Consider the following 13,179-nt stretch of genomic DNA (forward strand, 5'->3'; position numbering starts at 1 on the left):
GAAGAGCGGGCCAGGGCCGCGCGAAGCCGTGGTGAATGCAATCGTTATATTTATGCCCAGGCCGTAAGGCCTGGGCAAGCGCACGATAAACGCCATGATAATTGGGTTTTGGTGCACCTCGCGCGGTCCAAGTGACTACAACGGAGCGCTCCCTACGTCCGGTTCAGCCAATCACAAGCTTCAAAAATGAGTCCGGGGCGTGGTTATCCATCTTTCCCAGTTGGATCCATAATCACGCCACACTGGAGCATAAAACCTCCCCCGGTGCAAGTGACACAAGGATTGTCTGTGGTTCTCAAAGTAGTGTCCGGTCATTATCGCGTCCGAGTGATGGAGTTCCAGATGGTCCACAGCTAAATGATAGATATAGGAACCAAATGGACCCGTGTGGGTCTGTAACTCGTGCGTCGCGGGGAGTTCTTCCACGCACGTCGGCCGTATTGAACCGGGCAGGGAACGTTCCCTACCGCGGTCCGCTAGCTAGTAAGCAGCCGACATGATATAAATAAGCCCCGCTGACGTGCAGCCTATCGGCGGCAGAAACCACACAAGCACACTGGTGAAACGGCTTGGCGTAGCCTATACACCGAGCGACGCGCGCCACTATGAGCTTGTATATCTGCTATTTAGTTGAAGCGGTTTGTGAGGGAAAGACACATTTAACTCGACAGTTTAAATGTGTGTTTCCCTCACACACCGCTTTAACTAATAGCAGATATACAAGCTCATAGTGGCGCACGTCGCTCGGTGTGTACGCTAAGCCGGTTCACCGGTGTGTTTGGGTGGTTTCTGCCGTTCGACAGGCGCACGTCAGCGGGGAAGCAGTGCTGCTTCAGAGCCTGCAGCACACATACATTGCTGGAGCAAGACTGAACCACACGCGAAAGCACAACTAGTTGTCATTAAGGTGGAGGGGGTAAAAAGAGAGCGTGACTTACCTTATCAGAGCAATGTTATGAACTTCACATGACTTCTGAAAGTTCCTTTGAATTGAAATTGACTTCATAATTTCATAATTCCATCTTCACCATCAGTTCACTGCTTTCCCTCTCACAATGGATATAAATTTGAAATGTAATCCCACAATGCAGCACAGTACAAGTAATTTGTTGTGATATCACAGTAACATTCTGAACACAATATTTTATTGTGAGATATATTGTAAAGTGTTGTGTAATCCTGATAACAATTTAGAGTACAGTCATTTGTTGTGTTATCACAGATGATGATGTGATTACACAGTAATATTCAGAATACAGTATTATATTGTGAAATAATAATGTAAAGTATTGTGAGATCCTGGTAATATTTAACAGTGTAGACACCTACTGCCAGTTGGTAGAAAGGGATGTCGCTGCCATCTGCAGTAAGAGAAAAGAATACAAATTGGCTGACAACATGACAAAAGAGGAACTGGAGTAACTAAATAACTTAAAAAAGGATAAAACATTAGTTATCCAGAGTGCCGATAAGGGGGGTGCCATAGTGATTCTTAAGAGGGATGACTATGAGGGGGAAATATTGAGACAACTGGCAAATAAAACATTCTATAAGAAATTGGAGAATAACCCTATTGCAGACACCAAGAAATCTATCCACGATGGTCTGAATAACTTATTAGAACAAGGGATCATCACCAAAGCTGAACATGAATTTATGAAGGTGGATTTTCCCATTACGCCGGTTTTCTATACCCTTCCCAAGGTACATAAAAAAATCACAGAGATCCCTCCGGGCAGACCCATCATTTCGGCCATATAGGCTCCCTGACTGAAAATATGTCAGCCTTTGTGGACTTTTTCCTCCAACCTCTAGTAACCACTTTGCCCTCGTATACCCGAGACTCCATGGATTTTATTAATATGATAAAATCAATCCAACAGGTGGAGGAAACAGACATTTTGGTAACAATGGACATTGAGTCCCTGTATACGAATGTACCCTTTGAAGGGGGCCTACAGGCTACTAAGACTTTTTTAGATCTGAGAGCTGACAGCAACCCAAGCACAGACTGCTTAGTGGGTCTCATTAAAGATGTCCTAATATCCAACTATTTCTTATTTGGCGATTCCTTCTATTTACAGACGTCAGGCGTGGCCATGGGATCCAGGATGTCCCCTAGCTTTGCCTCCCTATATGTGGGACTCTATGAGCAGGACATCATCTTTAATCACCAGGTAAATCCATATTTAAGATACATCTCCAATTGGAGGAGATACCTGGATGATATTTTCCTTATCTGGTCAGGAACAGAGCCCCTGCTAAAGGAATTCCATGAATTTATGAACGCTCAAAATAGACATCTACAATTTACTATGGATGCAAGTGTCAAGGAAATGAATTTTTTGGACATTCTAATAATCAAGGAAAACAATGGCCTGAAAACGAATTTATACAGAAAACCCACAGACAGGAACTCTCTTTTACATGGTGACTCATATCATCCTCTCCCTCTCAAAAGGAATCTCCCCATCTCCCAGTTCAACCGCATCAGACGGATCTGCAGTGCCAACGAAGACTACAATACCCAGGCCAAGGACTTGGAGGAACGCTTCCGGAAGAGAGGTTACAAAGAAGCCTGGATAAAGAATGCAGCATCACGGTTCTCTGGCACTACACAGGCTGAGTGCCTTACCAGTAAGCGGCCTAAGCAGACCGAACCCAGAGTGTTCTGTGCTCTTGACTACTCACCTGTATCCAACAATATAGAAAAGGCCATAAAGAAACATTGGTATATTATCGACACAGATCCCGTGCTAAAAAAATGTTTACCCCAACCCCCCCGGGTGGATGCCCCCAATCTGCGTAACATGCTGGTGAGGGCTGATTTGCCCCTCCCAGCACCCTCACACTTTCTTAGTGACAACCCAGCTGGAAATTACCCCTGTGGCCGATGTCAACAGTGTAACTTAACACGCAAATCTAACTCGTTTAACCATCCCCATACAGGGAAGAAATTCAAAATCAAAGGCATAATTTCATGCTCAACAGCCAATGTGATATATATGTTGAAGTGCCCTTGTGGGCTGGCGTATATTGGGAAAACCTCACGACCATTGAAAAACCTGCATTGCAGAACATCGCAGTACAATTAGGGAGGGGTCGTTTTTTATTGAGGGGTGTTACTGGAGAAAATGTATAAGCCCTTTTATAAAATGCCATGACCCTCCCTCTCAATTGGGGAAAAAATCAGTGACCCTCCCCAAGCATTAAAATAAAAAAGATTGACCCTCCCCTACAACATGGCATTTACCACAGTAAAATTATGCCTATAAAACCTATATTATTATATTCCTAACCAGTGGTGAGAACAGAACAGAGATTTTTTTTCTTTCTTTCTTTTTTTACTGTAAATAATTAGGATTTTTTATGGTTAAAAACGGGTGCGGGCGGCAGCAGCAATGAACAATAATGAATAGGCTAATATAATGCATTGAGATCCCAGCTGCACTTCATCCCAAAAACACATTTCCAAATATAAACTAACACACCCTCCAAACTAAAGTAACACACAGTGAGTAGCCTATAGTGCTGCTAGTGTAAAAGTCAACGTGGACATCACATAAAAGGTGAGAAGTTCTCACAGGTTGAGAACAGGTTATTTGACATCTAGGTTACAGATTAAACAGTTGACACATGTGCACAACACAGAGAAGGCTTGTAACTGCTGCCATTCATTTTGTGCTGTTGATTGCCTGTCGTCAAATCTGGGTCAAATGCGCATTTTCAACGAGCGGTCGTTAATTCTTTTTAGCACCTTTTCACTTTTTACTTTAGGGAGGGGGGATACAGTTCTGACAACCATTGTTGCTGCCTTACACAGCTCTCCATTGTTTTAGGAAAATACATTGTTGCGACCGTTAGGGAGCAGTTTACTACCAAAACCTCCACCGGCCGTCCGTCCGTCACACGTCACACCTCTGTTTGTGTACGGTGTGATGTCATATATCTTCAGTATGACATCACACCACATGTGTACACAAACCTTTGTGTACGTTGCTGTGGCAACAGTCTGTTGTTGCTGGTCTGTTAGTGTACGTTAGCAACCACCTTAGCAACCATGGTTTTACCCTAGCAACCAACTGTTTACCCTAGCAACCAACTGTTTACCATAGCAACCATGTTTTTTTACCCTAGCAACCAACTGGGCATAAAAGGGATTCTGTTAGGGATCTCCATATATGGGCATAAAAGGGATTCTGTTAGGGATCTCCATATATGGGCATAAAAGGGATTCTGTTAGGGATCTCCATATATGGGCATAAAAGGGATTCTGTTAGGGATCTCCATATATGGGCATAAAAGGGATTCTGTTAGCTGTTAGTGATCTCCATATATGGGCATAAAAGGGATGCTGTTAGGGATCTCCATATATGGGCATAAAAGGGATTCTGTTAGGGATCTCCATATATGGGCATGAAAGGGATTATGTTAGGGATCTCCATATATGGGCATAAAAGGGATTGTATCCCAGATGATGCCCTGTTAGGAGATCCACACTAACAGAATCCATATATGGTCCTACCGACAGCTGCTATAAGCCAACCCTGGCGATAAGGTCTGAGTCGAAGAAATGCTTCTTTCCTGGCAAGAATTGCCCCTTTATACTGTAGGGCTCGTTTGTGTATTGTATGACATCACGCCACATCATCGGCTGAGGACTGTGTGATGTCATCATATCTCCATATATGGAGACATAAGTTGCTCATGCCCAAATATGGGCTGGTGAGGTCAGACTTAGTGTGATGCGTAGGTTATCTCCATATATGGAGATTCAACTTCAATGAGTAACCATGGCAAACTGTCAACTGCCCGTATGTCTTGATAATTGGTAAAACAAACTTTTGGCCTATTTGTGGAGATAAGCGACCAACGGTCGCTTATCTCCCGATTAGGGAGTCTTACTGGTAGTATAAACACAGCCACTTCAGTTCATTCACACTAACTGCAGTGACTGTGGGGCATTTCCAGGGATGGCACCCAGGGTTTGTCATTAAATGAAGCAGAAGGCTGTTGACAATGGTTGCATAAGTGCCTGTACCTCTGGAGCCATTGTTTGCTTTTGAAAAATTGCATGACCCTCCCTTGAATTCAAAGTGAAATCAGCAGACCCTCCCTAGGACTGAAATTGAAATAGCATGACCCTCCCCTATTTTCCTCCAGTAACACCCCTCAATAAAAAACGACCCCTCCCTTAGAAACAATGTTATCACTAGCCCTGTGGCTGTACACTTCTCTAAAGCAGGACACACTGTCTCTATGCTTAGATACACAGGTATCGAATCAATACAACTACCACGCAGAGGGGGAAACATTAATAACATGCTGTTAAAACGGGAACTTTTTTGGATTCACACATTGCAGACTCTAGCTCCTAAGGGCCTTAATGAGGACTACGATATTAGACCCTTCCTATAGGGGGTCTCTGCTGGATTTGGGCCTATATGGATCTGGGTACTGACAGACACAGTGTTTGTGTTTGTTGTCTATTTCTGATGTTCATATACATCTGGTGTTTTCTTTTTTCAATTGAAGTACTGCCCTGTTTGTTTATTTCCTCTAGTATAACAGTCTCTCCTGTGTATATTGTAATTGCGACCGAAGGTCGCATATACTCTGAAGAATCGTGTCGCTTGAGTGTCCGTCCTTCCTTCCTTCCTTCCTTCCGTATCCTCGTGACCGTCCTTCCGTATCCTCTGTGATGTCAGTGTGATGTCAGCGAGTTGTGACATCACTTCCTGTACAGGGCGGCTACACAAAATGTGGATAACACTATATATGGAGATAGTCCAGTCCATCATGTCATATGGGACTACCGTCATAGAAAGTAGCCATTGTTAGGCCGGAGTCATTGGCTGTCTAAACATGGAGATGTGGATAACACTATATATGGAGATAGTCTAGTCCAATATGTCATATGGGACTACCGTCATAGACAGTAGCCATTGTTAATCCGGAGTCAATGGCTGACTGTCTGTACAGGAAGTGATGTCACATGACATACTTTTTATGCCCATATATGAGTCCTAACATGGAGATGTGGATAACACTATATATGGAGATAGTCTAGTCCAATATGTCATATGGAACTACCGTCATAGACACAGCCATTGACTCCGGCCTAACAATGGCTACTGTCTATGACGGTAGTCCCATTATGACATGATGGACTGGACTATCTCCATATATAGTGTTCTCCACATTTCCATGTTTAGGCCCCATCGCTCACACCCTCGGTGGGGTTGGCGATAGGGCCTTTCTGTGTGGAGTTTGCATGTTCTCCCCGTGTCTCCTAGGGTTGATACCCTCACAAAAAACATGAACAAACTCCCCCCAGAATGATAACAACTAGAATCGTCAGAGAAACACTGTGGTTGGCCAGATAGTCAAGAATTGGCGCGACCTCGCCCTTTAGGGCGAGGTCGCATGTCACCCTGAGGTGTCTTACTAGTATATTAAGGTGTTTTTGTCCCATGTTTACTAATCTCTACAATAGACAAGAGGCACCTCTTTTAGGTAGCATTATGATGGCCTAAGGGCCTGAGTCCTTTTGTATTTGTATATTTGTAATTCTTGGGAACAGAATTGGTTATGTATATGTATGTATATAATGTATACGATGTATGAGGTACAAATACAAGACATGTAATATGTATTGGTGACATTGAACATGGGACACTGATTGGGGACTGATTGGTCTATGGCCCACAGGTGTGGGATGACACACTGACTAGATAAATGCATGTCTACACTGCTATTGTGAAGGTCTGATGAAGAGCCGTTAGGCTCGAAACGTTACCACAAGTAAACTTTTATCATTGGGAGCATAAATCGGTGTGCAGACTTTTATTCTTCTACCTATGTGGATTGGTTGAGAACCACTGATTAATTCAGACCAACACTCCATTATTCTTTATAAGAATTTGTCTTTAAAACTTTGTAGACACCCCCACCTATTAATTATGATTAGATATAGTTGATCCTGGGGAAACATTTAGCTCCTCCTATGTGACCTCTATCACAGTTGGAGGTTCATGGTGACACAGTAGCAAGGTTATAATAGTTTTGGATTTTTCCATTAGTTTTTATTTTTATTAGTTTTGAGGGTTTGTTTTCAATTACAGTTTAGTTTTAATTCGTTTTTAAAGTGAGGTTGCTAGTTTCGTTTCGTTTTTATTTTTTGAAAATGCTTAGTTTTAGTTTAGTTTTTATTAGTTTTAGTGTTAGTTTTATTCTTGTCAGGGGTGAGATTAAAAAAAGCTCCGGAAAAATAATTGACTAATAAAGAAAATCAACAAAACATTATATTGTTGTGTTTTCTTTTTTTTTTTTTTTTTTTTTTTTTTTTTGTCCCACGATTTTTGTAACACATTTTTTCACCCGGTGCCAATTGCCTAAGCTGTAATCCTGGGCTCTGCTCTCCCTCTGCCAACCTGGGGAGGGCCATGAACTGAGCTCATGCTTCCTTCAGTGCATGAGGAGTGAGCAGGCCGCTTCTTATCACCTGACAGGGGGAGCTTCCCCGGTTGGACGTAGTGCGTGAAAGAAACACGTTATTCCAACCAGTTCCAGTCCCCTCCATCAGGCGCCCCGGCTGGCCAGGGGGAGGCATTATAGAGACCAGGATTACTGCATGTTTTTGTGAGGGTATCTACCCTAGGAGACACGGGGAGAACATGCAAACTCCACACAGAAAGGCCCTTTTGCCAACCCCACCTAGGGTGTGGGCACTGATGACGCGGAGGAGGGAACACGCCCCCAGCACCCACAGCGTCCCCCGGCGGGAATCGAACCCAGGACCTTCTAGCTGTGAGGCGACAGCACTACTGACTGCGCCACCGTGCCCCCAAAACATTATATTGTTGAAAGTGTCAGGAATGTTGAGACATACAACTTCTCTCTTTGACCTCACCAACTGGTGTTTTTTTTTTTTTTTTTTTCACAAAAGACGAAAACTAATGAGATTTTCTCTATAATTTTAGTTTATTTTAGTTAGTTTTGTAAACACACAATATCGTTTCAGTTAGTTTTCGTTTTTTTAAAAAGCTTAGTTTTTATTTTTATTTCAGTTAACTAAAATGTTTTTCCATTCTAGTTTTCGTTTTTTAGTTAGTTTTCGTTTACTATAATAACCTTGCAGCAGGGCCTGGAATGGAACCCTGAAACTTCTGCTTTGCAGGTGGGCTCTCTACCAATATATCACAGAGAAGAGAAGAGAAGAGGAGAGGAGAGGAGAGGAGAGGAGAGGAGAGGAGAGGACAAGCATGGTGTCTTAGTGTAACTGTGTTCACAAAATGGACTTGTGTTTTCATTTGGTACACACGCCATATTTTCAAATGACACATACCATTCATTCAGTACACACAACTAAGCATTTGCTGCACACTACCAAGCATTTACAGCACACTGGAGTGCAAAATTGAAAACACACCATTGAATTGGAACACACCATATGAATGACATTGACTCTGGAGAATGAGCTATTTCTCCTTTTGTAAAATTACTCAGTGTTGGCCTACTTTTTTTATATAGTCAAACATAAAACAGCACACAAATATGCATCCAAAAAGTTTTATTTGGGTACATGATTTAGCCTACAGTAGATTTAGGCATCATGCCTCCGGTCAGAGATGGGCAAAAAATATAAAAAAGTATTTTGAAAAAAATCTAAATACTTGGTCAGTACTTGGTCTAATATTGACCAGGATAGTGTCACCAAGATAGTATCTTTGTATTTCAAATAATTTTTGTATTTTGTGCCCATCACTGTCTCTGGTTCCTGTCTCAATGTTCAGTTGTGCAATAGTGTTTATACAACACGGTGCTTGTGTAATTGACATCAGACTTGAATGTGTAGAGTTTTGAATAGTTGTGTGTTGTGTGTTGATACTTTGAGATTTTACGTGAGAAGTGTGTGCAACAACTGAACATTGTGTAGTGTTTCGACAAGGTGATGTGTAATTGACATCTGTATGTTATAGGTTGATGCTTTGAGATTTTACGTGAGAAGTGTGTGCAACAACCAAAAAAAAAGTCATGTTAGGGGTGAAATACTCCTTTAAGGTTAGGTTTAGGCATAGTTGTAAAAACTAGAACTGTCAAAATGTTAAAATGTTAAAACAATATAATAATTGTATATAATAAAAATTGATTGCGTGGCCATGGCATGCACACTGACTGCACACAGAGTAAGAAAGTTATGCCATACGTTGTGTTTTGCTCTGCAGTGCCTCACATATTAGTGACACCCGACACCGTTGTTTCAGCTGCAGACAGAGGAGAGACAGGAAAAGACTGCTCTCCTCTCTTCCTTAAAGTTTCCTCCATGAGCTTCTCTTGAAAGAAACATTTAAGAAACTGTAATAATTATGACAACAATGAAAATGTAATGTAATATTTGTCTGTCTGTAATGTAAAGGAGCAGACAGAGCTTGTAGGTCGGCTATTTTCACTACTAATTATTTGAGTTTGGATCAGAAATTAATATTGTGTAATTCAGTTCCACAGTCACTTTTTAGTTAAATAAAAAAGTTTCCTTATGGATTTAGTCAACAATGACAATCCAAGTCAATATCAAATATAGCATTTTTAATACTAGAAGCGGGCGGCCCAGCGTCTAGTCGGCGACCTGGCCAACTCGGAACAATGTAAATAGGGAATGAATGCCCCGCCCTTTAATGCAAACCCCATTATAGCTGTTTTCATAGGACCCGTTTTGACCATCTGTCTGCCTGTGTCCATTTATGCCCATATGGAGATATCTGTATCTGTCTGTCTGTCTGTCGGCGTCCATTTTATGTCCATATATGGAGATCACTGCAGTTATAGTTCTGGGTCCATTTTATGCCCATATATGCCCATATATGGAGATATCTGTCTATCTGCGTCCATTTTATGCCCATATATGGAGATCTCTGTATCTGTCTGTCTGTGTCCCTTTTATGCCCGTATATGGAGATCTTTGTGATTCTGCGTCCATTGTATGCCCATATATGCCATATATGGAGATATCTGTTTATCTGGGTCCATTTTATGCCCATATATGAGATCTCTGTCGCTTTTTTGCCCATATATGAAGATCTCTGCACACACAGTACCGGTTGCGGAAAACTCTGATGTCAGACATCAGCTCCGCATACGGGCATTCATTTTATTCCCTATATGGAGAACGCGCGTGCCGGTGGGACGAACGGTTCTCGAGATACGCGGATTACATACATACATACACACTCACAGAGATTTTTTGTTGACTCATGTGGCGTACGTGATGTCAGAGCCTTTTATGAAGTGATGTCACAATGAGTCAGCGCTTGCGCCGATTTCCTCCGGAACAGCCTGATGTCAACAATCAGCCCGCATAAGGAGATTCCGAACGTTTCGCGCCGGTTAGGGAAAACCGCGCGTCGGGTCGGGTCGAGGCCCGGCACTGCACTCCGTGCCGCGGCGGGGAACGCGCGTGCCGAATCTGAAGCCGGTGGGACGAACGGTTCTCGAGATACGCGGATTACAGACAGACACGCAGACACGCAGAGACTTCTCGCATTTATAGATAGATTGATACTCTGTGAATGCCAATATGTATATGTCAGACTTGTCAGTCTAACCTAATAGACTATACATGTCAGTCTAACCAGTGTGGCTGGTTCTACAGACAGGGATCTCCATATATGGGCATAATATGGATTATGTTAGTGTGGTTCCCCTACTTGATATGGGCATACCCATATATGGATGCCACATCGGCTACATACAATGCCTTTTATGCCCATGTATGGAGGTCCCTGTCTGTAGAACCAGCCACACTGCACTGACATTTTTAGTCTAGAAGTTATATAGACTTAGGTGTCTTACTAGTAAGTAAAGTAAGTATAAGTACTTAATAATTTATAAGTAAAGTAAGTATAAGTACGTACTTAGCCTATAATTACTACTAATATCTAATAACTTCTAGTCAACATGCTGTATAGGAGACAACTCATTATTGTCTGTTTGGTTAAAACTGGAGGTTTGATTTTAGATTGATCAACTTTACTTTGTTTAATTATCACACACACACACACACACACACACACACACACACACACACACACACACACACACACACACACACACACACACACACACACACAAACATGTCCACTCCTCACCCTCATGAGCAATGGGTTTCAGACAATAAGCCACTCCTCCTCAACCCTTTGCACATGTATTTCTTTTTTTTGGGGGGGGGGGGGGGGGGGCTTTATTTGATAGGACAGTAGACTGACAGGAAATGGGGAGAGAGATAGGGAATGACATGTGGCAAAGGTCGTCCGGATCGGGAATCGAACCAGCGGCGCCAGCAGGCATCATAGCCTAGTATGTGGTACGCGCCTTGACCACTACTGCCATGCACATCAGCAGCATCTGAACAGTCAGGGGACAACCTACAACCTTTAACAATGGATTCACAAAGTCATGTCAATTCCAAAATGTTGACTTTCACTACAAAAATGAAGGGTTTATTAGCAGTTTGCAATAGAAAAAAGTACAGTTTCATGACAGCACAAATCACTGGTACAAGGTAAATTACGTAAAAGGAGATCCTAGTAAGCTTTATGGCTTATTTCCACAGGAACCGCTTTATGTATCTCATATAACATTGAAAGACAGAAGGATAGAACAGAGTAGGCCTACTTTGCTTAGGATAACATCAATTACAAAAGCAGAAAAGAAAATAATAATAAAAAAAAAAACAGCCGATTCCCGTGTTATCCTCCCTTGGGATGGGTCTGTTTTCACCCCTGTCATGCCAAGGCAAACGGGGCAATAAAAACAACAGATGGGGGCTTAGTCAGGCCTGAAGGTGACTTTTCAGAACAATTTGAAGGAGGCTAGGGATTTGCTCTCCTTTAAGGCCTGCGGTAGGGCGTTCCACATGTTGGTGGTATAGCAGAAGAACAAATTAGAGCCTTGTTTAGTGGTAAATTTAGGTTGATCATGATTAGTGGAGCTGCCTCTGGTGTTGTGATCGTGAACATCCTTGACCTTTAAGAAGTAGTTTGTCAGGTACAAGGGTATCTTGGAGGTGTAGTGTATCTTGTACACCAGGCCCATTGCAAGATGCTGTACTCTGTCATTAGTTTATTATTATGTGGTATTCATAATCATAATGCTTTGATGTGCCAAATCTCCCTGCCTCCCTCCCTCTCTCTACTTTACTGTAAACCACGTGTCTTCAGCAGCAGTTGGCCAATTGCCATGAGAGAGAGAGAGGGGGGGAGACACACACACACACACACACACACACACACACACACACACACACACACACACACACACACACACACACACACACACACACACACAGAGAGAGAGAGAGAGAGAGAGAGAGAGAGAGAGAGAGAGAGAGAGAGAGAGAGAGAGAGAGAGAGAGAGGGGGAGGTGTTTAAAGTGCTTGTCGCAGAGTCGGAGCAGAAAGGAAACACGCACAGACTGGATAACCCAACAACTCGTCTTTACATGCCTATGGAATATTATGGAACACCCGCGACGTTACGGAGGGACTGCTACCTGTTTAGGGTAATCACTGACTGTACTTTATATTTATGTTTTAGTTTAGTGTAATCACTGACTGCACTTCACTTTATGTTTTAGTTGGTAGGCTACAGCCATGTTGTTGGAGGAGGAGAATTGCACTTTGGAATGTCAGTTATAGTTTTGGGAGAGTATAGCGACAGAGAATGTCAGAGATAGACGTTTAGGCTAAACCTTGGCCAGGAACGATATCTAGCCTAATCATAATTATGGCCGAGTTGTTAATAGAACTTCACGACCGTTTTGAATGCATCTTCAAAACCTGGGCAGGGGCGGAAATATAGGGGGTGTAATAACAAAAACAACATTAACAACAACAGCAGCAGCAGCAGGAGCAGCAGCAGCAGTAGCAGCAGCAGCAGTAGTAGCAGTCAGTGAGAAAGATACATGCCGGTTATAGTTTATTATCTCGAGAACAGTTTATCTCGAGACGGCGTCGGTCGTTGTCCCAGTAACATGCTGAGGAGAGGAGACCGTACGTGGCAAACGGTGGCACCGCTCAAAATATGGCTATAACACCGTAAATACGATTAAGAATATAGACTGGATATGAACGACATCTATCTAAGCCCATCCTCACCTCCCCTTTCCACTGTAAATCTGCTT

Source organism: Nannobrachium achirus (assembly GCF_963921795.1).
Source record: "Nannobrachium achirus genome assembly, chromosome: 1".
NCBI classification, from domain to species: Eukaryota; Metazoa; Chordata; class Actinopteri; order Myctophiformes; family Myctophidae; genus Nannobrachium; species Nannobrachium achirus.